The 23,453-nt window shown below is 47.5% G+C and overlaps 1 long non-coding RNA gene across 1 annotated transcript; it reads left to right on the forward strand.

The window, feature by feature from the left end:
- Positions 1–1,195: 1,195 nt before the first annotated feature.
- On the forward strand, positions 1,196–2,316 carry LOC145423747 (uncharacterized). The gene is made up of 2 exons (XR_013904789.1): positions 1,196–1,283; positions 1,361–2,316. It is a non-coding gene; the product is annotated as an uncharacterized LOC145423747 (long non-coding RNA).
- The last annotated feature ends 21,137 nt before the right edge of the window (positions 2,317–23,453 follow it).

The raw sequence follows: 23,453 nt of genomic DNA on the forward strand, positions 1-23,453 counted from the left end.
TACCATCAGAATTGTTGTCTTAAGGCCAAGAAAGATGCCAAGCGGATTTATTTTACCAAGTGGATCATCATGGCCTTGCCATATTGGTCCATTTGATTGACCTTTATTATAATTATGAATTTATTTTATTTTCAGTTGCTACAAACGGGACAGACATGACTGGGGGATAGGACAGGGAGAGAGAATGAAAGAAAGAGAGGGAGAGAAAGAAAACCAGAGGGGAGAAGAGACGGTGAGAAGGGGGGGAAGAAAGAAAAAAAAACACCTGGGTCACCTGTATGGAGAAAAAAAACAGAAGAGAAAGCAAACAACAAAGAGCAACATAATAAAAAGAACAGCACCATCACAATAAACTAGCTAGCAGTAGATAACAGTAGATACTGAATAATAAACGATATTGTGCAGCACCCAAGATAGACAGCGCACAGTGTGCTTTGAGGCAGCAGCCAAGAAAGCTGTAGTCCGCGTCTGTGAATACCCGTGTGTACACCTGTGTGCATACCTGTGTGGATCAGCATGCTTGCATTCCAAAGGTTTCTCCATGTAACGATCTGCTAGGGAGTGTGGGGGGGCCACAGCCCCGTCCTCCAGGGCATGAAGCAGGTATGGAGGAGATCAAAACTCCAGACATCCAGAGGCCCCCAGAACACAAGAGACCAAGGAAGACCAACAGAGGGGCAGCCGCGCCACTGTCCCAGAAAGAGCTGAGGAGAGTCCCAGATGAGGGCTCACTCAGCAGCCGCGGAGCAGAAGCCAGGGGGAGTTGCAGTGACGCGCCCGCGAGCTCCGCCGGCAGCCAGCCGTGCCTGAGTGACCAAGCCCCAGGCCGAGAGGCCCGGGGCACCCCACCTCCGAAGTGGCCCCGATAAGCGGCCGCCAAGGAGTGAGCCGGTGTGTATAGGGATGGGTATCGAAAACCGGTTCTTGTTGAGAACCGGTTCCCACTGTTTCAATTCCTTGGAATCGTTTGCCATTTTTGCAAACGATTCCCTTATCGATTCCAGTCGCCCCGAATGACGTCACCACGTTGCGGAGCGTCATTTACCTGGCAGGGAACACGGCGCCTAAGCGGCTCAAACGCTCAAAAGTTTGATTATATTTTATGAGAACCGATGACAACAGGGCAACTTGCAAAGTAGATATTTCATTTAAGGGAGGAAACACTACGAATATGCAAAAGCATTTGCTCACAAAACACGCGTTTTTAATTCCGCTCCGGACTCGTGACTCTCAACCCAGCAGCAGCGCTAACGTTTGCACGTCCTCTCCCGTTAATGCGGCAGGTAAATAATCAACTAACAGTGCATATTATGTTAGCGCAATCTGCCTTATTACAAACCTGCCATTACTGTACATGTAGGTGACCATGATGAGAGAGACAGACAGAGTCTGGCTGGCGCTCGCTGGCAGTTCTCGCTGCAGTCTACCGGTAGCGTCTCCTTTCAGGCCAGGATAGACTAATGTCACCGAGCAGTGTCTAAGTTTGTGGTCAAAGGCTTGCACCCATTTGCCACAGCAGATGCCCCCGATTTTTGGTAAGTGAATGTGTTTAATTGTAGGCAGGACATTACTGGATATTCTTGTGTAATTGCCACAGAACAATTTATGTTATACTTTGTTATTGCTACAGAAGAATGTTGCAGCTTTAAGGCAGGGATGACTCCTGGAGTTGCTTTCTCACTGCATATGCTTTATTTCACAATCAGATCGATTCGATAACAAAAACATACAGCAGCTCCTCTCCTACTCCTAGCCCTTCGCTGCGGTGGAAAAAAGAACGACTTCAATCCCCTTCAAGGAACATACGTACAAAATAGTTTTCCTGATACACCAATGGGGCGTTCAATGCCATCTTGTAAATATGAGTACTCTGGCAGAGTAACAGTTCAAATGAAAAATACACCAGAACAAACAAGCAAACAAAAAAAGAAGTGTGGGGTACCTTTGAACCAATGAACAAAGTATAACAATTTATACTTTTTAACATAACCCGACCCCGTCAATATGTGATATGTCTCACAAGAATATTTATTTTATTATTTTACATTTACAATTTTTTTTCCTGGGGACCCTGTGACACCCCATTGAAGAGCCGTAGGCTGGATCTCTCAAGATCTCACTGTTGGGTTTGTAAGGCCATGTTACTCCTAAATTTCTATCTTGTTCAAAGAGAAGATATAAAACAAAGCTCTGAGCTAATCGACCTTAGTGTTCTCCTTTTTAAAAAAAAAAAAAAGAATCGATAAGAGAATCGATAAAGAATCGAATCGTTAAACAGAATCGAAAATGGAATCGGAATCGTTAAAATCTTATCAATACCCATCCCTAGGTGTGTACCCGGACGCCCACCCCCAGACACAAAGAACCACCAACGCACCGACACCTGAGGGAGTCCGCCACTGGCAGGGGAAGTGGTGGTAGGGGGAGATAGGCCTCCAAACCTTGGAGGGCCTGAGGTGTCCCCAGAGAGGTGGCGTCTGATACCCAACCTGACATATAGACACAGACATACAGGCACACACAGACACAAACATCCATTCCCACCCTCATGCTCTCATATGCACTTACTCCACACTCAACCAACGTGGAGACAGACATAAAGAGACGCTGTACACACGATCACACTCCCCAAGCGTACTCTACAAACCGGGTCTAGGTGCCCTTGCCCCTGGAGGGGGGAACTGCCCCCAGACCCAGGTGGTGTTACCCTTTTCCCTGCAGTGGGGAGAGGCAGACCGCCCTGACTCCGCAGCAGCAGGGAGGCCCCACACTCCAGACCGCAGTCGGACGGCCAACTCCTCCTAGCCCCCCCGCTCCAGCAGGCCGCAGAGAACGGGGGTGTGAGAAGACTCCAAACCTCCCTCCACCCGCTCATTGTAGTGTTGATGCATGTGTGTTCTAAGGTGCATTTAAAACCCAGGAGGGCATGGAGCTACCTGCCAGAGAGCAGCAGGTAAGTGCATTGTCCCTCCTGCTAGCCCTCAATGTCTACGTGTATTTAAAATTGAGAGGTGGGCAATACGCCAGGGGTGAGGTGTACACCCTGATGGTAATTTGGACTCCGTGTATCGTGCCCACCCCCATATTAATATATGTTTTAAAATCTCTCATTTTAAAACATATATTAATACTTTGATGAATGTCTGCTGTTTGTGTATCCTTGAGTTTGACATTGCTGCTGCAACACAACAATATATCTCTATATGCAGGTCAGCAGACAGGACATTTGTGACTGGGGGAAAGTAATAACATGAAGACAGAGAGCTTACCCGTTCACCTTTCTCTCCCTTAGTTCCAGGAGGTCCTTGCAAGAGAAACGAATTCATGAAAAACGAGGAAAAAACCTACAAACTTGTGAAGCATCGAACACAAGATGAAGCAGGTGATTCTCTCGTCAGGGCAGCATGTTGATCATCTTGCTGTCCTGATTAAACTGCAGCCTGCTTGTTTTTGTCATTTATTTAAATATTGGAAATCTTTATCTATATGAATAATAACTAAAACCATAATTTCAAATGTTTATACTTTTCAGTGTTGACATGTAAAAGAAAGAAAACGGCTTCAGAGCTCTAAGTGTCGCTATATTAAAGGTTCAACATTTAACTTGGAGACACTTTGAAATATTTCAAAACTAAAAAACATCAACAGAATATGAAGAAAACATCTCTGACATCATGTTCAACACATCTAAATATGAACTGAAGTTAGCATCCTCTAAGCAGCTAATGTCAGCCTGTACGCTCATGTAATACCACTTTGTACCACAGGATGGTGCAGTGAGTCAGCATAGTCTGCACTGAGCTCACATTTGTATAGTTGTTGTTGCACTACAGCATTAGGTCAGACCACAAGTGTGTTGTTCTTTTACAATAAACAGCAACAATCAGAAAGTGTGTTTGGATTGACAACAACTGTGATGACACATTATAACCTGTTATTAAAGTTCTGCCCCTGCTTTGATCAAATTTGGGTTACTGCTGGTTAGTTAGTGTGACTTCATACAAACCTGTGTGTTACACCAGTGGAAGAAGCTTTTCCTTCATCAGTCTTCTTGTTTCTTACTATAGGGCTGAACAGCTACACTAACACTCTCTGGCTCTATGCTGCCCCCCTGTGGTCACAGTTGTAGTCAGTGTTGGTATGAAATGTTTGAAAGCTTCAGCACCACAGACAGCTACAGGCAGCTCCACCCTCTCTGTACCATGTCTGCAACCTGTAACTTCAGTGTGTTGGATTTAAATATTGAAATAAACTCTGGCTGCACATCGTTCTGGTTTTCTTTTTTTTTTTTTAAAGGTTAAATACTGTAAAATATGTAAATGTACAAAGAAAATGTAGAAAATGTAGTGGTCCATGAATAACTACAACTTTAAATAATTATAATCATAGCGAGGTTAGGTCTGATGGTGGCAGTAATGGAAACATTAGAGCAGCGGTCTCCAACCTTCTTTGCGCCACGGACGGGTTTATGCCTGACAATATTTTCACGGACCGGCCTTTAAGGTGTCGCGGATAAATACAACAAAATAAAACCAGTACCGGTACCGAAAAAAAGAAGAATTATTCATAACACACGTGAAAAGACCCAGGAAAACCCAGTTAACGATAAAAACGATAACAAAATAATGCTGAAAACCGATAAAAACCCTGAAAACTATACATTTCACACCTGAGCCTCAACTCTCGCGGCCCGGTACCGGTCCAAGGCCCGGGGGTTGGGGACCGCTGCATTAGAGTACCACCATCATCAGTTTAAATTTACCACATTTTACTTGAAGAACACTCAAGGACACTGTACACAGCAGAATAATAAAAGCAACAGAAAAGCAGGCAGTTTACACAATCATAAAGTCATAAGGCATAAAACTAATTTAACATAGCAGAGTGGAGAGGTTATGTGGGATAAGCTATTTTGAACCAGTGAGTTTTTGTCTAGACTTAAAGAGAGAGAAGGAAGAGATATTTCTTAAATCAGGAGGTCGTGAATTCCAGAGTTGAGGAGCAGAGCAGCTGAAAGCCACGGTGGCAAGACAGGGGGCGGGGCTAGAGAGAGAAAGAGAAGAAGGAGATCTACGACACAGAGATGGGATCATCATCAGAGATAGATGATGAACAGCCTTAAATGTGTACAAAAATTGTTAGGTTTAATGTATGTGTTGTAGGTTGCCATTTAGAAAGCTAGAATGCTTCTGTTTGCTCTCTAGCTAACCTACGCATATGACTACGTGCATGACATTGATAAGGGGACCAAGCATAATAACATAAGCAAACTGAGTGCGATCAGACAAGTCTGATTTAAACCAGGCTAGTGGAGTATGGGAGAGACCGATGGAGGGTAGCATACTGAGCAGAACAGAGTGAGAAATAGTGTCGAAAGCAGCGCTCAGATCGAGGAGAATAAGAATGGAAAGTAAACCGGAGTCAGCTGCCATAAGATCATTGGTTATTTTTATAAGTGCTGTTTCTGTGCTGTGGGAGGGACGAAAACCAGACTGGAACTGTTCATACAGATTATTAGTAGTTAAATGTGAGTGGAGTTGTGTGGCAACTATCTTCTCAAGAATATTTGAAAGGAATGGTAGATTGGAAATAGGACGGAAATTATCAAAATTATTGGGATCTAGACCAGTTTTTTTTTTCAATATTGGGGTGATGGCAGCAATTTTGAGGGAAGCAAGAACAGTTCAAGTTCAAGTTCAAATTTTATTCGCCACATGCAGTGGCAGGTTGCCCTGCAGTGGAATGAACCCACCCCCCGACCTTACACACACAACACAGACATCACATGGGGATACAAGTCAGAGAACGGTTGCATTACAGAAAAACCACTGAAATGTACACTACAATGGGAAAGTACAAGAGGAAAAAAAGAGACCTCTGCTCATGCTGGGCTATAGAGGACAGCATGAGAACAGGAAACAAAAAACTCCTTTGCACAGAAAGCACATAAATGTCCACAGTACAACATTATAGAGCACGTGACCAGCAACAGGGTTGGGTAGGGATAAGGAGTAATCCCAGGCAACACAGCAGCCATCCTGCCACTGCGCCGACTCTCCAGAGCGGGCCCAGACCCGCCTCGTGTTCCCAGGAGGCAACAAGCATCGAAGGCATTGGAAGGGGAGGGGGGGATGTGTGAGTGCTCATCAGTGTATATGTATGTGTGTGCGTGTCAATAGTTCAGCTGAGACAGTGTCCTTCGCCCTATCAGGCTAAGTAAACAGTCTACCAGCCAACCCAGGTGGCCTTGCATGGGATGGGAAGGAACAGACTAAACACAGTTGTTATCAGGGTGTTGTTGTTCAGCTCCAGCCTTGAGCCCACAGCTGGCATCGAAGGGGTAGCCACATTATAATGGTGATTTTTCTTTTACAAACAACTCATGAGAATTTTCAAGCTTTAACACTCGGACACCGACACTGGTCTCTCAATCTCCCGTTGGATAGCTGCGAGTTTCTCCATGATGTTATTTACCTTCAATTCTGTGGTCTTTTCAGTCTTTTGCTCACAGAGCAGATTCTGAGACTTCACGACCGCAGCCAACTGATCCGCGATGTAATCCAGCTTCTGCCCAGAGGTGTTGTTCCGAGTGGATTCTTCCCTGATGTAATCCAATATACGCTCAGAGGTGTTATTCTGAGTATTCACTGCAGCCGTAAGCGCCTCCAAGGTCTTAACCATGCTGCACTCAGTGAGCCCTTTCTGAGAAGCCGCACCTCGTCCCATCATTTCAATCTCAGCGGGCAGCCTCTGTCAGTGCGCCCCAGGGCAGCTGTAGCTACAATGTAGCTTGCCATCGCCAGTGTGTGAATGTGTGTGTGAATGGGTGAATGACTGAATGTAGTGTGAAGCGCTTTGGGGTCCTTAGGGACTAGAAAAGCGCTATACAAATGCAGGCCATTTTTACCATCATTTCAATCCCAGCGGGCAGTCTTGTGGGGTTTGAACAGCCGGTTCCGCTCTCTTAATTCTCCGATAAGCCAGGGCCAAGCCAGCTCCGATCAGCAAGAACCCTGTTATCATGGTTCTGAATAGGTAGATATCTTCAGCGTCCTCGATCGACAGTCCCGCCAGGCACACGATCCTCCATTTCTGCCACCCGTCCATTGTGTACCTGGGTTCTCCCGAGCCCAGACTTCTCATTGAGAAAAGGGTGTCAATAGCATTCAGAGACCAGTTGATCAAATCCATAATTCTCTTTTAGGTTTTTAGACACAGACTGTGAGAGAGTGTTCCAGGGAAGTGAAATACACACGAGACAAGACAAGGACACAAGAGGCTAAGCAGGGAAGATAAGGGGAAGGAGGAGAGGAGAAAAGTGCGACCGCCTTCGCCGAGAGCCAAACGAGTTCCAGTGGTTAATGAAGAATAGACGATAGCAGATATGGGGGGAAGCAAAGAGGGCAGACAGGCCTTGACCAAAACGGTAGGAATGGGGTCTCGCTGACAAGTAGAAGGCTTCAACTTACAGATGAGATCTGAAATATCAGTAACAGAGTGTTACAGTTTGGAGGAGGACTCAAGCGCAGGACTCTGGTTCTGATGCTCACAAGAAGGGTTTATTTACAATTCACCAGGTGTATATACAAGAATGTGCGGGGGGGTGCTATATACAGCTGAGTGGGGGGAGAAGGGGTCTCCAGGGAAGTCCAGGGGAAAGCACGCGTTCTTCAGATTATCCACTCACACGATCACAGGCTCACACTCCGACACTGCCACACGGGAATCACACGGGGAGAAATCCAGGAAGCTCTGTAGACAGGGAGACAGGGTTAAGTACGACGCACAAAGGAAAACACTCTTAACTAAACTTGCTGTAGCTTGACTTCACTAACGCGTGGTAGACAACGATCCAGCAACGAACAGCAGTCACCTCCTGGCTTAAATGCTGCTCCCCTTAATGAGATCCAGGCGTCTCATCTCCCGAGGGCGTGAACCTGCAGTGTGTTCCGCCCCGGCGAGAGAGAAGGGGAAGAGAGAGAGAAACAGAGAGAGGGCTGATCAGCGTGCAGCTGATCCGCCTGGCCATGACAGTACCCCCCCCCCCCCGCCTACGGGAGCCTCCCGGCGACCCCCAGGCTTGTCAGGGTGAGCCGCATGGAACACCTGCACCATACCCCGATCCAGGAGGGCCGCCCGCAGGATCCAAGAATGCTCCTCCATCCCATAGCCCTCCCAATCCACGAGATACTGCAGACCGCGCCCCTGGCGCTGGACATCCATGATTCTCGAAATGGTGAAAGCCGGGTGGCCATCAATGACCCGGGCGGGTGGAGGGGGTCTGGAAGGAGGGCACAGAGGACTAGACTAGAGAGGCACGGCTTCACTTGCGACACGTGGAAGGTGTTATGGATTTTCATATTCCGGGGCAGTTTAAGACAGACAGAGACAGGGTTAATCACAGCGTCGACTTCAAAGGGACCAATTAAAGTGGGAGACCGTTTCTTGGATTGAGACCTGAGTGGGACGAATGTGGTAGATGGCTAAACCTTTTGTCCAGGTGTGTAGGTGGGAACAGGGGTCCGGTGGCGATCCGCCAGGCGCTTATTGCGTTCCACTGTGCGGAGAAGGTAGGCCCGAGTCGCTCTCCAGGCGCGCCGACACCTCCGAAGATGCTGTTGGACAGAGGGAACAAAGTGCTCACCTTCGACGGCTGGGAAGAGTGGCGGTTGATAGCCCAAGGATGCCTTGAAAGGGGACACACCGGTGGCAGAGGAGGTAAGGCTGTTATGAGCATACTCAATCCATGACAGTTGCTTGCTCCAAGTTGACTGGTTAGTGGATACCAGGCACCGGAGAGCCGCTTCGAGCTCCTGGTTGGCACGCTCCATTTGGCCATTGGTCTGTGTGGAAACCAGAGGAGAGACCGACCTGAGCTCCGAGGGCACTGCAGAACTCCTTCCAGACACGTGACGTAAACTGCGGTCCTCTGTCTGACACAATGTCCGTGGGGATTCCATGGAGGCAAAAAACGTGGTTAGTTAGTAGCCTGGCGGTCTCTAGAGCAGTGGGGAGCTTAGGGAGGGCGACAAAATGAGCAGCTTTGGAGAAACGGTCCACAATGGTGAGAATGACAGAGTTACCTGACGAGACGGGCAGACCAGTGATGAAGTCAAAGGCGATGTGCGACCAAGGGCGACTCGGAGTCGGCAGAGGTTGGAGGAGGCCAGAGGGAGGTTGATGGACGCTCTTGTTCTGAGCGCAGGTCGAGCATGCAGAAATATACTCGCGGATGTCTTTGGCAAGGGAAGGCCACCAGGCGAAACGTTGAAGGAAGGTAATAGTGCGGAGGACCCCGGCTGGCAGGTGAATCTGGCAGTATGAGCCCAATGTAACACTCGTGACCTTACTGAGGAGGGGACGAAGAGCAACCCTGGAGGTCCCGTTCTGGGGTCTGGTTCTGTCCGCTGAGCCTCTCGAATAGCCGACTCGATCTCCCAGGTCAGGGCGCCGATTACACAGGTGGGCAGTAGAATGGGAGAGTCCCGAGTTGAGTCTTCGGAGGCGGCGAACTGGCGTGAGAGGGCGTCTGGCTTGACATTACGGGAACCGGGTCTGTAAGTAATCGTGAACTGGAATCTAGTAAAAAACAGGGCCCACCTGGCTTGCCTGGCGTTGAGGCGTTTTGCCGATTGAATGTACTCCAGGTTCTTGTGATCGGTCCAGATCACAAACGGCTGGGCAGTGCCCTCTAGCCAATGGCGCCACTCCTCCAGGGCTAGCTTGATGGCTAGTAGCTCTCGATCTCCCACATCATAGTTTCTCTCTGCGGAGGTGAGACGGCGTGAAAAGTAGGCACAGGGATGGAGCTTACCTCCTTGCTGCTGGGAAAGCACCGCCCCCACTCTAGTGTCCGAGGCGTCCACCTCCACAATGAACTGCAGGTTGAGATCGGGTTGGATGAGAATGGGCGCCGAGGCAAAGCGGTCCTTCAGATGGGCAAATGCTCGTTGAGCCAGCTCATCCCAGCAGAAGGGAACCTTGGGAGAAGTAAGACGGGTCAGAGGCAGGGCAAGTTTACTGTAGTCGCGAACAAAGCAACGATAAAAGTTTGCGAACCCCAGAATGCTTTGAAGCTGTCTACGGTTGGAAGGGGTTGGCCTGTCAACAATGGCTTGAACTTTTGCGGGATCAGTTTTGAGGTTACCCTGATCGATGACGTGGCCCAGGAAGGAAACAGTTGAGACATGAAACTCACACTTCTCCCCTTTAACAAACAGCCGATTTTCGAGGAGATGCTGAAGGACTTGCCTGACATGACGTTGGTGGTCGGTGACGGAGCGGGAGAAGATGAGGATGTCATCCAAGTAAATGAAAACGAAATGGTCGATGAAATCTCGGAGCACGTCATTCACGAGAGCCTAAAACACAGCTGGAGCATTGGTGAGACCGAAAGGCATTACAAGATATTCGAAATGGCCCAGGTGAGTATTGAAAGCCGTCTTCCACTCGTCTCCCTCCCTAATCCTCACCAGATGGTAGGTCCAACTTTGTGAAAATGGTGGCACCCTGGAGAAGCTCGAACGCAGAACTCAGCAGAGGGAGGGGATACTAGTTTTTAACTGTGATGGCGTTGAGGCCGCAACAGTCAATACAGGGCCGTAAACTCTTATCTTTCTTGGTGACAAAAAAGAAACCAACGGCAACAGGTGAGGACGAGGGGCGAATGAGACCAGTGGCAAGTGAGTCATTGATGTATTTTTCCATGCTTTCCCGCTCCGGTCGAGACAGGCTGTACAACCTACTGGTTGGGAGTGGCGCGCCTGGGAAGAGGTCAATCCCACAATCGTACGGCCGGTGAGGGGAGCGCCAGGTCGTGATAAACAGATGGTATGGAGGACAGATCAGGTGGTTCTGAAATAGTTTTATCGGGTGGTAGGCTCATGGCGGGGGTGGCGACTTTTAAACAGGACATGTGACACTCCTCCCCCCACCCCGAAATACTTTCTTTCCTCCAATCAATCACAGGGTTATGTTGACATAGCCAGGGATAGCCGAAGACTAGTGGTGTGAGTGGGGCTTTAAAGACATACAACTGTATGGTTTCAACATGATTGCCAGAAAGAGACAGGGAAATCGGTTCTGTGACATGAGTAATGTCTGGAAGACGCTGGCCACTAAGGGCTGTGACTTGGAGTGAATGAGACAGAGGCTCTGTGCTAAAACCTAATTTGAGCGCCAGCAAGGCATCAATAAAATTCTGTTCTGCCCCGGAATCGATCAGAGCGTCGAGAGAATGAGTCTTGAGACGAACCGTTAGCTTAGCTGCAATCATGAGACGAGGAGGAGACTGAGAACAGGTGACCTTGCCCACCAGTACACTCCTCACTACTGCCGGGCGCTGTCTTTTGGCCGCGCCTGGCAATCCATGGCAGTATGGCCCTTGCGGCCACAATAAAAGCACTCACCGGCTCTCCAGCGACGATACCGCTCCTCAGACGATAGTCTGGAGCGGCCCAGTTGCATGGGCTGTTCACTTTCCTCCATGCTGTCCGATGAGTGACTGCCGCTAAGCGCGCCTCCACCTGACGTCTCCATGCGCCCCGGGGGCCTCTGGGAAATGTAGTTTCCGGTTCCCCGACGCGCCCGTAGGTGCTCATCTATCTTCACACATAGTGTAATCACATCAGACAGGGTCTTAGGAACATCTCTCATCATCAGTTCTCTCTTTAACTCATCACAAATGTTATTCAAGAGAGTACTTATCAATGCCGACTGCCCCCAGCCAGTTTCTTCGGCCAAGGTCCAGAATTCAACCGGAAAATCCACCATACTCTGCCTCCCCTGCTTCAAATTTAACAGTCTGTGGGCAGCCGCCTCCGCTCCGGTGCCTCTTTCAAAAACACTTTTAAATTTGGTGAGGAAGTCCTCGTAAGAAATGTCAGGGGCTGTTCTTAAAACGGCTTGCGCCCAGTTTAATGCCTCCCCACGTAACAGTTGAACCATAAAGGCGATTTTGGCCCCGTCTGTCTCATACGTTCTTCATAACTGACGGAATTGTAGTGTGATCTGAGTCAAAAATCCATCACATTTATCGAACTCACCCGAGAAAGGCTCCGGCGCTGGTAACGATCGCTCTGGAGGTTCAGTGGAAGCCGGCATGGGGGAAACAGGTGGAGCGGCTGCAGATGGATTTGGGGCCGATAGCTGAGGAGAAACAGACGGAGGGGGTGAGGGTGGGCTTACTGACGGTAGACGTTGAGCGAAGGCTTGAGTGAGTGCGGCCAGTTGTTGATTTATGTGCCGAAGCATGTGTTTGTGGCGTTCCAGAATTGCCTCCGGGGTGAGGACGGGTTGCTGGGTGGGATTTGAGTCCGCTGAGTCCATGATGGCTGGATCGTTATTGTTACGGTTTGGAGGAGGACTCAAGCGCAGGACTCTGGTTCTGATGCTCACAAGAAGGGTTTATTTACAATTCACCAGGTGTATATACAAGAATGTGCGGGGGGGGTGCTATATACAGCTGAGTGGGGGGAGAAGGGGTCTCCAGGGAAGTCCAGGGGAAAGCACGCGTTCTTCAGAATATCCACTCACACGATCACAGGCTCACACTCTGACACTGCCACACGGGAATCACACGGGGGAAAATCCAGGAAGCTCTGTAGACAGGGAGACAGGGTTAAGTACGACGCACAAAGGAAAACACTCTTAACTAAACTTGCTGTAGCTTGACTTCACTAACGCGTGGTAGACAACGATCCAGCAACGAACAGCAGTCACCTCCTGGCTTAAATGCTGCTCCCCTTAATGAGACCCAGGTGTCTCATCTCCCGAGGGCGTGAACCTGCAGTGAGTTTCGCCCCGGCGAGAGAGAAGAGGAAGAGAGAGAGAAACAGAGAGAGGGCTGATCAGCGTGCAGCTGATCCGCCTGGCCGTGACACAGAGGGGAGCTGGAAAGCAGAAAAACAGCGTGATGGGAGAGGAATCAAAAAGGAAGAGCTACAGGGAACATTGGAAACCAGGTCTTTGTGTATTTTATGAATTTTCTCAATGAAAAATAACATCAGAGAATCACAGAAGGAAGATGAGTAAAGGTGAGCAGGTAAAAGATCTACTGACCTGAAAGAAGAGTTGGACAGTGAAAACAGTATCTTGGTTGAGTCATCATTTGAACAGAATATGGTGGAGCAGTAAGCAGAAGCTTTTGTTGAGCAAATAAAATGTATTTATTTTCTGCTTTATGCTCACACGTTCAGATTGTTCCCTCAGTGGTTTCATTCGTGTAAACATTGGATGTTTAAACATCTCTAATTAGGAAAACAGCTGAAACTAAAGTGTGTGTTTCCTTAAACGACGTCACTTCAAACCTGTTGCAAGATTTCTCTGCCTGCCCACTAAAAGCAGTCAGTAAGAAGATTTCCCTCCCCTGCATGTAGGATGGTGGGGGAGGCTACAGCTATAGTGTTCAACTGCAGGCACATTCCAGGTAAAGAGTCTGGTTTCCTTATTTGCTCGGGAACGTCCACTTCCTGCCCTTCATGGGCTCACCTATGCTTGTATATGGGGGAGCATTAAGGGGGTTAAGCCATATACAGGGTGGGGGGAGATGACCCTTTTATGAATAGGGATGTTGTTAAATGGTTGTAAACATATGTTGTGTAGCAGGAAGTCACGTATACAGAGACACACACACACATACAAACACATTCACAGTGTGTGTTCTCTGAATAAAAGGCTGTGAGGGGAGTTTGCAGTTGGCTACAGGGAGCTTGTGTCAGTTCTAGGAGGCAATCTCCCCTTGCAAGCAAACCGTACCAGTGGCTCTTGTGTTGTGTTTGCAGTCTCTCGTGGTCTGAATCCAGCAGGGTCGTATGTTCAGACCCAACAACAAGCAACACAAGGGAATGCAGACCATGAATACAAACAATAAGGGAACAGACCACAGGTGGGAACAAAGAGCAGAGTCTAATCGTCAGTTTTACTCACAGAGGGAGGATAGTAGGAGCGTCGTCTCCTCCGGCCTGAGGAAACAGGAGAGTTTGGAGCTGCTGATGCAACATCATTCCAGCTGAAGAGCCTGTGATGAGCCGGCCCGTAAAATCTCCGGCGAGCAAAACGGCATCATCCAGGTGGAGTCGGCAGCTGGTGATAGGTTGTTGCTCCACGTGAGAAGGAAATCTGCACTTTTTTCTTCTTGGTGAAGGAAAAAGGGAAACCGGATAATTGAGCCTCTGATGGCCCCAGAAAGGAAACTCTTTGAGGATCGAGGTGGAAGAGCTTATGAGGAGGCAGGCCAATGAGCGGGCAGCAGAGAGGCTGATCAACAACCGTGAGCAACCAGAGATGGGTGGATGATGCCCACTTTCAGCTGCAGAGCATCAGGTGCAGGCGGGGCAGCAGGTGGACGAACACGGCGTCTTTGAGGACCCCTTAGAGCCCGGTGAGTACCACTGAAAATGTGCTCCTACCAGGGGTGAGCCAACGCTTCCACTTCAGCTTTTCCTCAAGAAAGGAAACGGCTACTTGCTGCCACTTGTAGGTCGGAGTCTGCTGCTTTATTTTAGTGCTCGAGATCTCCTGTCATGTACCGCTGTGTGAGGCAAGGCAGGATAGCAGATAAAATGTGGGAGTCGGAGACAGAAACCAAACTTAAAGACAATTTATTACTGACTACAAAACACCATAACTAGACCAAGAAATACTAAACAGACGAACACACAGCTGGAGGGAATGAAGGAGGCTGTGAGAAGAAACACAAGGGAACAGATCACAGGTGGGAACAAAGCTGAACATAATCAAACTAACGAGACCAGGAAGCAAAACTAAACAAGATGCACACAGGACGAGAGACTGTCAGAGTAAAACAGGAAACAGCAGAAACACACACTGAGACACAGACTGACTGAACACAGGGAACAGAGGGAGGGACACAAACAGAGACACAACAATCATAACCAAAACTTCACCTCAGAACATGAAATGAACCAGAATCAGACGTCAAACACAAACGCTGGCTCACAGACCAGGACCATGAGCCTCCACCCAAAACTGTTAGGATGCCTGGGTCGTTGACCCAGGGTTTTTTGAGTTTATTATATTATTTATAATTTCTAGTCTTTGGGTTTTTGTTAGAGTCATGTCTTATGGTTTGTCTCTGTGTAATCCTTAGTTGCTGTCTCCCCTGTCTGCTATATCCCCGTGTCCAGTCAGTGTCTGTGTCTGCCCTGGTCCCACGTCTCTGTTCCCTCTGTTGTAGTGCAGACTCACAGGCAGTGTGAGTCTGTGTCTTTGTTCAGTCTGTGTTATGTGTTTCCTGTTTTACTTTGAAGGTCTCTATCTTATCTCAGTGTGCTCAGTTTACGCTTCCTTGTCTCGTCAGTTCTGATTTGCCCCAGCTGTGTTTCCCTCCTGTTGTCCATTCCCTGATTGCTCCCTCGATGTATTTAAGCCCTGTGTTGCAGTTTGTCATTGTCGCCATCTACCGTTTATTTTGCTGTGTGTTTTGTCTGCCCGTGTAAGTTATTTGGATTCTTACGTTTGTTCTGTTTGAGTTCAGCATCAAAGCTGTTTCAGTTTACGTTTGTCTCTGGAGTCTGCACCTTGGGTCCTTTTCTTGCCTGCACACAGCCGTCACATAACAAAAACAGGAACTCTCTTTCTGAGAAGTGATGGTGCTCACCACTGCAGCACCACGCTGCCCTGTTAGTTTCTGTGCTGGTAAAAATAAATAGTTCACTCTGACATATTTCCTGTGTCACAAACACTTCTTCTCTCTGCTGCTTCGATGTACTTACAGTTTGTAGAAGGCAGCGTCTAACAAAGCCGTGTTATTATAAACATACTGCAGCTGCTGAGTTAAAGCTTATTATCTCTGTGATAGAAAATATTAAAAACAAAACTTCTTCCAGTGTTTTACATTCTTGTAACTGAACTTCAGATCTTGTTGAATGTTGTTTTCATTTGTACATAACTGACAGTCTGACGCCTCCTGACGTGTCAGAAGAACTGTGACTCGTCCTGTTTTACTTCCTCTTTGTTTTCTCTTCAAAGCTGTCGGACTTAAAGACACAGACAGACGGTGAAGCTGCTCAAAGATCTTTCAGCTCAAAATGTCTACAGAAATTCAAAGTGTTGAAGATTTCAGGGTGAAATACAGCAGAGGGTCCCAAGAGGATGGAGGAGTGAGAGAGCAGAGTGAGGTGGAGGTGTTAGATGATGGAGAGCAGCACCCTGACGTTGGCCTACAAGAAGCTGGTAAGCAGGAAATCATCAAAGTGACCAAACCAAAGAAAATGTTGGTGATGAAAGTGTTGTTCAGTGTCTTTCAAAGCTCTGATATCCGACCACTTTAAGACATATTAGTGTTCGTGTCACATGTGCCCAGAATATGTTTCCAGTCCAAACTGGCACACAGATCATTTGTTGCACTGGGCCTGTTTACTCCCAGTTAGGAGCTCCGTTTCTAACCGTCTGACTGTTTCAGTGTCTGTGGCTTCAAGTCAAACTGGTTCAGCTGCTGCTCTGCTTTCAGGAAGAGGTCTGTGAGTGGCAGAGAGAAGCACCCAATAGGAGCAGCACAGCTCTTTCTGCTTCCTCTCCAAGTGATAACATGACTGTAAATACAGCCAGATTGTCCACACAGTCATTGTTTTAAACATATCAATCAATCAATCAATCTTTATTTATAAAGCACTTTTCATACAGAGAAAATGTAGCACAAAGTGCTTTACATAGTTAAAAGCAGCCCACCCCACCCTCCAACTCACTCCCCACACTCTCAATACACATATATCCCCCCACCCACACACACATACACACACGCGCACACTTAAAGAGTAAAAATTGGGCTGGGCTCGCATGAGCCAAGTGAGGAAACACTATAACAGGGAGCCGTCTGCACCGGGAGCCGGTCACAGACCGCAGCCTCCAGGCTGGGCACACAGCAGGAGGGAGGCAAAGGAGCCCCCCAGCCAGGCTGAGAGGACCCCAGAGACCCAGCAGCCACGGTCAATAACAGCCCCGGTGCAGAGAGCGCCCTCCGAGGAAACACTGGAGATATGACGCAATACAATATATATAGGGTAAAATGATAAAATAAATAAGAACAGGATACAATATAAATATAAATAGAATAAGAAGATTAAAAAACGAATAAGAATAAAATCAAACAAATATTAGGTAAATCCTAAATTAATAATAGAATAACAGGATAGAATAAATAAGCATAAAATAAATAAACGCTAAGTAAAAGCTAAATTAAAAAGGTGGGTCTTGAGCCTGTTCTTAAAAACATGTACGTTCTCTGCGGCCCTGAGCTCCTCCGGCAGGCTGTTCCACAGACGAGGACCATACCACTGAAAAGCTGCCTCTCCGTGAGTATGTGTCCTGACTTTAGGGACAATCAAAAGGCCAGTACCAGAGGACCTCAGGGTCCGCGAGGGTTCGTATGGTAAAAGCAGATCTGAGAGATAAGAAGGCCCAAGACCATTAAGACATTTAAAAACCAATAAAAGAACTTTAAAATCGATCCTGAAACACACGGGGAGCCAGTGCAGCGATTCTAAAACCGGTGTAATGTGGGCCCGCCCTCTGGTCTTCGTCAGCACACGAGCTGCCGAGTTTTGCAAGAGTTGTAAAGTTGAAATATTCTTCTTAGGAAGACCAGAGAGCAGGGCAGTAATCAATGCGACTGGTAATAAAAGCATGCATCAGCATCTCCGTGTTGGCCCGAGAGAGAATAGGGCGGACTCTGGCTATATTTTTTAGATGATAAAATCCAATTTTAGTTACATGTTTAATATGTGGGATAAAACCAAGCTCAGAGTCAAAAATAACACCCAGGTTTTTCACTTGTAGCGAAGGACATAGTGAAAATGCCTCTAATTTAGACAAGAGTTTCTCTCTCTGAGCCTCAGGACCGACAATTAAAACTTCAGTCTTGTCCTGGTTAAGCTCTAAAAAGTTTTCTGCCATCCAAGATCTTATATCCAAGATACAGTTAAAAAGGGCATCCATTTGTCTGGTGTCATCAGGAGACACGGAGATGTACAGCTGCGTGTCATCAGCGTAACTGTGGAAGTTCACTCCATGCCTCCTGATGACACCGCCGAGAGGGAGCATATACAAATTAAAAAGTACAGGGCCTAGAACCGACCCTTGAGGCACACCACATGTCATTTTATGGATCTTAGAGGAGCATGTATCCATACTCACCATAAAAGTTCTGTCAGAGAGATAGGAAGTGAACCAGCTGTGTACAGCACCAGAGAGGCCCACCATGTGTTTCAGTCTGTTTAAAAGAATAGCGTGGTCTACTGTATCAAAGGCTGCGCTTAGATCCAGTAGCACCAGGACTGAGAGCTTTTGGGCGTCCCAGTTACATCTAAGATCATTTAAAACCTTTAGGAGAGCCGTCTCTGTGCTGTGGTTCACCCTAAATCCAGACTGGAATATCTCCAGGATCTGTCTATCATTGAGAAAATCAGTAATCTGAGTAAAAACAAGTTTCTCTAAGACTTTACTTAAAAATGGTAAGTTGGATACAGGTCTGTAGTTATTAAAATCATTACAATCCAAATTGCTCTTCTTCAGAAGGGGCCTCACCACCGCCGTTTTAAAGGCAGCAGGGAAGACACCCAACTGAAGAGAGCAATTCATCATGCATAAAAGCTCAGCCTCAAAAAATCCATAAAGTGTTTTAAAGAGTGAAGAAGGAATTGGATCTAAAAGACATGTGGTGGGTCTCACTGTGGAGAAAACCTTCTGAAAGTTCTCAGCATTAACCAGGACAAAGCTGTCCAGTGTCTCCTCAGGTACAATCGAGCCCTCAGATGTGTTTACAATCATATCGCGATTAGATAAAATATCAGATCTGATGGCGCTGATCTTTCCCCTGAAGTGGTCTGCAAACTGCTCACAGAGCGAGTCTGTGGGGGTTCTTTGGGAGCTGTTAAAATCAGGGTTAAATAAATGATCTATGGTGGAAAAGAGGACCTTGGGATTATTTTTGTTAATACTGATTATTTTGGCGAAGTATGAATTTCTTGACTTCCTTAATGTATTATTGTACACTTTAAGTTGCTCGCAAAATATTTGATGGTTGATAGTATTTTTATTTTTCCTCCATCTCCTTTCTGCTGCCCTGCAATTTCTTTTGAGTTTTTTGACTTCTTCGTTTCTCCAGGGTGATGCATGTTTTACGTTAATCTTTTTGGTGGTGAGTGGAGCAACGGAGTCAAGGCTTTTCTTCAGTTTGCTGTTGAAGTAACTAAAAATCAGATCGCAGGATGCAGGTAAAATCACAGGGGGGCATTCGTCTAAAACCCTGGTAAAATTTGCAGCCACTTCAGAGGTTAGATAGCGCCTCCTCACAGTTCGCACCGAGGTCTCCCGCTGAATAAAACCGGTGATGTTAAAAAACACACAGTAGTGGTCAGAGACAGCCAAGTCAACAACAGAGGACACGCTGGTGGACAGCCCATGGGTGATGACCAGGTCCAGAGTGTGTCCTCTGTTGTGAGTCGGCTGCGTGACATGCTGGGTAAAATCCAAACAGTGAAGGATGTTTAAGAATTCTTTTGTTGCAGGGTCAGAAGGATTATCTATGTGCAGGTTAAAATCACCGGTTAAAATTATCATGTTATATTTTGAATGTATGTTTGTTAAAAATTCTGAGAATTCCTTGATAAAAGCAGCGCTGTCTTTAGGTGGTCTATAAACTGTGACAGATAAAACTGGAGGGCTGCTGAAAACAATAGCATGGAATTCAAAAGTGGTAAAATGATCAAATAAAATTTGTTTGGTGGTGAGTGTGTTGTTGGCTAAAGATGCAGTCCCACCACCTCTCTTACCACTTCTAATAGAAAAAGAGAAATTAAAATTTGGTGGGGAGGCCTCAGTGAGAACAACTGGTGCATCCGAACCCAGCCATGTTTCAGTTAAAAATAAACAGTCAAGTTTATTATCTAAAATTAAATCATTAATAATAAAAGACTTGTTCGACAGAGAGCGTACATTTAAAAGTGCCATACTGATTGAGACTGGTGGATTTTTGACAATAGAGTTGGATGGATGTTGATATTTTTGAAGAGGCCGGAGGTTATTAATATTTTTGGAGTTACTGGATTTATGATAATTCTGTTGCTCTCTGTTTGTGATTATGACGGGTATTGTGTTGACTGTGGGAGAGAAAGGTCCTAGTCCAGAGTTTTGTGTATTACTGTTAAAAGTGGAACAAATATAGGAGCTGGGACCAGGGGAACATCAGTCAGTGGCAGACGGATCAGCAGGTAATGTCAGTTTGGGGTAGTGACAGGGCGATGTGCGGGAGTGCTGTACGCCAAATGCCAAATTGGCGGACAGCAAACGGCGTCCCCAGGCGTTGAGGTGGAGCCCGTCTGCCCCAAAAAGATGCCTCCTCTCCCAGAAGGCATCAAAGTTGTTAATAAAACCCACGCCGTGGGAGACACAGGCGGAGGAAAGCCAGGTGTTAAGGCTGAGCAGCCGGCTGAAGCGGCCTATCCCTCTGCCACAGGTGGGGGTGGGCCCAGAGATAAAAGCACTCACCTGCAGCTGACCAAGGAGGCTGAAGAGTTCGAGGAAGTCCAACTTCAGCAGCTCAGATTGCTGTTTGGGGATGTCATTGGTGCCGATGTGGATGATGAGCCGGTTAACCTGTGGGTGGGATGCCAGAATGTTGGGAATTCTGTCCACTATGTCAACAACAGTGGCTCCCGGGAACGACAGCGTGAGCGCCCCCCTCATCCGCACGTTCCTGACGATGGAATCCCCGAGGACCAGCGTGGAGAGAGGAGGTGCCACTGGGGGCTGTTGGCCATCTGAGATGCCCGCGCCGCGACGCCGGGGGTGTTCAGATGGAGATGCGCCAGCCGGACTGCGTGAGTGACTCCCAGGTAGCCGCGCCGTGGGTCCTCTTCTCCGAGGAGCCGGGGTAAAGCACAGCTCTCCGCGGTGAGTTTGCACCACAGCGTCGGGTTGCCCGCCGCGGCTCCGGGGGCGTAGTGGTGGAGATGGCGCAGACCTCTGCGACACAGCGGGATGGCGAGGGCTAGCAGTCAGAGGAGGAAAGTCCACAGGATCCAGGACATTGAATTTATTCTCCAATACTACCTCACCAGAGGGGTGAGGGTGCGAGAGACGGATCCTCCTGCAGCCACCACGCGTCTCAACCATGGTCCATGGCGCTGGTTGGAGTGGAGTGGAGCTGACCAGAGCCTTGGGTCTGGCCCCTAGCTGAAACCAGGAGTTCTCGTCCTTGGCAGAAGCAGCAGCGACGCAAGTTGAGAGCCTGTGTTGACTGTTGGCGGGATCTTGGGACACAGCAGCTGGATGGTGCACTGTGTCGGCTAGCTCAGCGCTAGTAGCGGTGGTTTGAGCTTTGCCAAGGAGGATCGTGTCAAGTTCGCATTCAGCCCCCTGGATTTGGTATAGCGTGGATATCCTTTGTTCCAGCTCGATCACTTTTTGGCTCAGGTTGATGCAGCTTTCACAGCTGGATGTTGAGGTAAGTGGTGCCATTCCGGAATCTCGTACCGGCGACAGCGTCAAAAACAAAAACATATGTGAATGTCGAGTTTGTCCGACAATGTTGTGCTTCCAAAAATGCGTCTTTCAGAGGTGCAGAGCAGCAGCTTGGTATGCAGCTGCAGTGTGTTAGCAGCTTCCCCCTGTAGTTAATGCAGCACGTTTAAATCAGTAGGTCATAGTTGTTCTGTGGTCTGACAACAGGAACAGAAAGATGCAGATTCATTGTGAGTTCAGCTGCATCAAAATGCAGTATGAGTGAGTGTAGAGAGGAGAGAAGCAAACTGATGGAAACAGCTAGCAGAAAGCTAACTGAGTGTAACTGAAGCACAAACACAGAGTAACACACACCCAGCACCACTCTGTTATAAATCAGCTTTAAAGTTTCCACAGTTCATGGTTGTTCCTCAGCATTACACTTTCCTCACAGCTCTGACCCGCGTGCAGATGATCGTCATACAAACTAATATTCTGGGACTCTCCTCCATATTTGTCCCTCAGGTTTCTACACTTCTTTCTACGTTCCCTCACGTCCATCAGGATAGTTTTGCTCATTTAGTCCTTATATTGAGAGGAGGATTGTTTTTCTCTCACTGATCTATTCAAAAGCTGCGACCAAGAAGTGGCCAGAAATGCACCGACCGATCACAACAGCTGGAATGGACTAATGTTACTTTGTCCTTGTTTGAGTTCCTGTAACTTTTTAACAAACTCGACTAATTTGTTTGGTAAATCTGATTTACTTTCTACTGGGATCATTCCTACAGTGAGGATTAATAAAAAGCTCCAAAGTCTCTCATTAGTGCTTCATAAATGGACTTTTTGTTTTATCTTTGTAGATGTTCACACCGAGAAGAAGCTTCCAGCTGTGAGAAGAAGCTGGTTCAGAGCTTTTGAAGTGAACCTGGGAGTGCTGTATCTGCTGATTGTGGTGGGAATCATGACACGCTGTGAGGAATTTGATTCCAATATGTTAGATGTTTGATTTTGAACATTAGAAGTGAAATGATTTGATGCTGCAGACCTGATTGTGTTTAGTTCCTGTTCCCACACTGCTGTGTTTCTCCTACTTCACTGGAAAACACACAAACAGCAAACTTGTTACTGTAATGTTATTGTAGGGTCGACCTCACAACATAAAGCACCTTGAGGCTGTTGCTGTGATTTGGAGCTGTAGAAGTCAAACTGAATTGAATGATTAAGACAACGTGTGTCCTCCAGTTGGACAAACCTCCAACACCTAAGTAGCACACAGGTGTAATCCTAGTCAGGTGCTTTCAGTGTGGAGGAGCTCCAGCTCTGAGCCCACAGACACCTTTAGGTAGAAGCTTGTTTCCACCACTTGTATCTCACTCTTTCAGTCAGTACTCACAGCTTGTGTTCATTACTGAGGTGAAGGTAAGAATGTAGCTCATCTGATAAATCAGCAGCACTTTCATGCTCAGCTCTCTCTTCACCCCAACAGACAGGATCACTGCACCAATCTGGCTTCTAACATCCTGCTGCTTTCTTTTCTCACTCGAGAACAAAATTCAAGGATTCATTAACTTGTGGTTAATGGGCATCAGTTCCCTCATCTGCAAATGGTTACTGGACTTCCTGACCAACCGCCCCCAACATGTCCGGCTGGATAACCGCTGCTCATCTACCATCACAATGAACACCGGTGTACCACAAGGCTGTGTGATGAGCCCTTTCCTCTACTCCCTCTTCACCCACGACTGCAGACCTGCTGATGGTTCCAACACCATCATTAAGTTTGCAGATGACACCACGGTGATTGGCCTCATCAGTGACAACGATGAGGCCGCCTACAGGGAGGAGGTGGATCGTCTGGCTGAGTGGTGCGACACAAACAACCTGCTGCTTAACACCGAGAAGACCAAGGAGCTCATCGTGGACTACAGGAGGAATGCTGACCCACACCCACCCATCCACATTAAGGGGACGGCTGTGGAGCGTGTGAGCAG

The sequence above is a fragment of the Astatotilapia calliptera genome, chromosome 22, assembly GCF_964374335.1.
Source record: "Astatotilapia calliptera chromosome 22, fAstCal68.1, whole genome shotgun sequence".
Classification (NCBI taxonomy): Eukaryota; Metazoa; Chordata; class Actinopteri; order Cichliformes; family Cichlidae; genus Astatotilapia; species Astatotilapia calliptera.